The following is a 4,245-nucleotide window of genomic DNA, read 5'->3' as shown; positions in this document are numbered from 1 at the left end:
AAGATAATTTTGAAATATGTTTGCTATTTTGATTTTGGACATCTCCCTTTTTCTGACATTTCCTTAGGGCTCCTTGTTGATCACAAGGCAAACTCTCTATATGTCTAAGAGGTTAATCCAAGTCAATAGAGCAAATAGCTTATGATTTTCAAAATATAATTTTCAAACTATGAATTTTGGTTAAACTTTTAATTTTGGACTCTCCCTAAATCTGACACTCCCTTAGGACTCCTTGTTGACTACAAGGCAATCTCCCTATGTGTCTTAGGGGTTGTTCCAAGTTAAAAGCACTATTTTCAAAACTTTTTATAAAATAAGAGTTTTAAAAAGAATGTTTTCAAAATATTAGAATTTTTAAATTCAATTTTTAAGAGGTCTTTTAATGATAAAGTCTTTCAAGAATGACTTCCCCCTCAACTAGACACTCTCTTAAGACATCCTTGTTAATCACAAGGATTTTCTGCTTATGTGTCTTAGGGTTTTTGACTTAGTGTTGACCTAGAGGTTTGTGTCTAAGTGTTGGTCAACCAATTTTTCAAAGATATAAAGTTTTGAAAACTTTAGCATATAGTTACACCCAACAAGCATGAATTTTAAGTAAATATCAAATTTTTTAAAAATAGTTTTTATGAAAATAGTTATAATAATTTTTGAAAAAGTTTTTTAAACTTTGTATTTTAATTGTCCTTATCATCTCACCCATTCTACTTGCCTCAGTACATGACATACAAGGGTTACCTTATGGGTTTTGTGAGATGAGTTATCAATTTTATCTTTATTAATTTTTCAGTTAAGTTCTAATGAGTGTTTGACCTTGTGTTAGATTCAAGTTTAACCGTCAATCAATTAAGTCCACATTTTAAAAATCGGCTTCCAGGTCGTGGCGAGGCAAGGACCTTCTTGGTTATCGGAACAACGACCACTTCCTTAGACAAAGTCTTTTTAAGAAATTATGACCTTAATCAACTTCTTGAGAAACCTTGGTCTAACTAGTCTAGGATGTGGTGAGATAGCTTTAGTCAGTTCCACCTAGCTAAGCAGACTAAGCAAGGTACTCCTAACCCCATTTGATTACCTAGACTAAACTTCCCTAATGTACTATCATCTTACCCCACCCTGGTACTATGTTGGCAAGTGTCAACCATTCATGTATCCTTAACTAATCGTTATAGATTAAACAGTAAGTAAATAGGATGACATGACATTTATGTGCATTTAAAATAAAACAGATGCATGTTCATGGTAAGTATGCATGAGTCAAACAATTCAAGTAATTTTTTATTTCTAATAATGTATCAAATTCTTGATTTGATATATTTCGTATGGACCCGTGAATGTGTCAACTCAATTTGACATATTTTTAATTTTATTTAAATTTTATTTATATTTATATTTTATTTTATAATATTTTAAGTTAATTTCATAATTATAAGTATTTTATAATTAAGTTCATGGCTTTTAAATTTTTTATTTGAATTAAGTTATATTTAAATTTATTTATTGATTTTTAATTTATTTATGGATTATTAATTAATTATTAAATTATTAATTTGTTTAAGTCTGATTTTGAATTATTAATTTGTAGAAGTTTGAATTTGAATTATTAATTTGTTTAAGTTTGAATTTAAATTATTAATTTGTAGATTTAGTTTTAGATTTGAATTAATAATTTATTTATTATTTTAAGATTTAATTTTGAATTTTTAGATTTAATTTTAAAATTTTAGAATTATCTATTATTTCATAATTAAAGGGTACACGATTGTAATTAATTTTATTATTTAATTTTATATTTTTAATATTTAAATTTGAATGATTATTTTTAGAGTTTGAAGATTTATTGTAAGAATTTTTAAGATTTAATTTTATATTTTTTACAATTAAATTATTAATTTTAAAATTTATCTTTATGGGTTTTGAATTCTTCTTATTATTAGAATTATCTTAATTATTTAATTTTAAATTATTAAGTAAATTTGAATTATTCAACTTATCTTGATAATTATTAATTTTATCTTGTTTGGTTAGATTTTTATTAATTTTTAGATTTATTAAATTAATTAAAATTAAATTATTTAATTGTGAATTATCTTGGTTGAATAAGTTAAAGAATTAGTCTAATTTTTTATTTATTTGTATTAAATCAAGATTATTAATAGTTGAATTATTAGTTATTGAATTTGTTAAATTTGAATTAGTCAAATTATTATTTAATTTAGATTTATTAATTAATTTATTAAAGTTAGATGAATTTTTATTGTTGATAAGATTTAAGTTTGAATCTTTCAATTGATTTAATTTAGAATTATTTAATAAATTTTAGATTTATTTGAATTTTTTAAATTTGAATTGTTCAAAATTGTCAAATTATTTAAATTTTCTAAATTATCTATGGTTAAATTTTTAAATTTATTTAAATTATCTATGTTATCTAGATTTGAATTATTTAAATTTTCTATTTTATCTAGATTTAAAATTTTCAAGTTATTTAAATTTTCTATTTTATCTAGATTTAAATTTTTTAAGTTATTTAAATTTTTTATTTTTAATTTATTAATTGTTGAATTAGTCAAGTTGATATTTTCTAACTTATCTAAATTTTCAACAAAATTATCTAAATTTTTAGAAAAATTAAATCTAGCATGCAACATCCTAGGGGTATTTTTGTAATTTAACGAACTTACTGGTATCACATCCCCTAATTCTGATTTCTTCTCCGTCGTATTCCTCTTCGAGCACCGGTTCTTGTAATGTCCGCGTTTCTGGCACTTGAAGCACTTGATGTGCTCTTTATTCCTCCTAGGCTCTTGTCATCGGTTGCTCCTTTGTCGCCGGTGGTGCCGTCCGATTTTTACGAGTAGGATATTGATTTTTGTAGTGCCTCTCTCTCCCTGCACTTAAAATAAATTATATAAAATTTAAAATAAACTTTACAAAAATTACCTTTCTCCCTCTCCATCTTTGCCGTCTTGCTCCCGTGGTGGTTAGTCTATTAGGGAGACCGACCCTCAGCACCTTCCAAGCGGTCGTGTCCACCTTCTATCAAAAGATCAAGTTCCCCGTTGCTGACCAGGTGGGGATGGTGAGCGGGGACCAAGGCATTGCACGTCGGTGTTATGTGGACATGGTGCAAGCCAACCGCAAGAAAGCGAGGATCGCTCGAGGTGAGGTTCAAGCTCTTCATGAAACACCTCCCTCTCCTGCTGCCTGCCAGAAGGAGGAGGTGCAGATTGTACCAGGGAAACCAGAGCGCGTCACACAAATAGCTTCAGATCTGGCACCAGAACTCAAGGAATCATTGACAGAGTGCCTCATCCAGAACAACGACGTCTTTGCTTGGTTGCCCCAGGAGGTCACTGAAGTCTCTCCCGGCCTCATGGAGCATCGCCTCAACGTTCTTCCTGGTTCCTAACCAGTGAGGCAAAAGAAACGAAGCTTCATGCTAGCACAAGACCTAGTTATCAGGGAGGAGGTGAACAAGCTGAAGGAGGCAGGGCATATCCGAGAGGTGCAGTTTCCTTCTTGGCTCGCCAATGTAGTCCTCGTCCCCAAGCCTCGGCAACAAATGTAGGGTCTGCATCGACTTCCAGGACCTCAACAAAGCCTGCCCGAAGGATTGTTACCCTCTCCCTCGCATCGACCAACTGGTCGACTCTATTGTTGGATGTGAACTAATATGTATGTTTGATGCTTATCAGAGATACCATGACGACCAAGAGAAAGTTAGTTTTATTACCTCCAATGGTACTTTTTGCTACACCGTGATGCCTTTTGGTCTTAAAAATGCTGGCGCCACTTATCAACAACTCATGGATAGAGTCTTCTGGCAACAAATCGGGCGCAATGTTGAAGTTTACGTCGACGATATCCTGATCAAGTCGACCCACACTGAGACCCTGCTGTCTGATATTAATGAGACATGCACAACCTTGAGGGAGCATGGGCTCAAGCTCAACTTGTGCAAGTGTGTGTTCGGCATCAAAAGCGGCCGGTTCCTAGGGTATATCATCATCGAACAGGGGATCGAAGCCAACCTTGAGAAGATTCAAGTCCTGCAGAACATGACCTCTCCCCGTAATGTCAAAGAAGTCTAGAGCCTAGTAGGGCGAATCACTGCCCTCTCGTAGTTCATTTCTCATTCAGCAGAGAGAAGTCTTCCTTTCTTCAAGATACTACGTAAAGCTTCCCGCTTCTCTTGGGACGCCAAGTGTGAAGAATCTTTCGCTGCCCTCAAGGCTTATCTCC

The sequence above is a fragment of the Curcuma longa genome, chromosome 16 (assembly GCF_044706935.1).
Source record: "Curcuma longa cultivar G26 ecotype Majalengka, Jawa Barat chromosome 16, ITB_CL_G26_1.1, whole genome shotgun sequence".
Lineage (NCBI taxonomy): Eukaryota > Viridiplantae > Streptophyta > Magnoliopsida > Zingiberales > Zingiberaceae > Curcuma > Curcuma longa.
Note: the sequence above shows the minus strand (reverse complement) of the source record.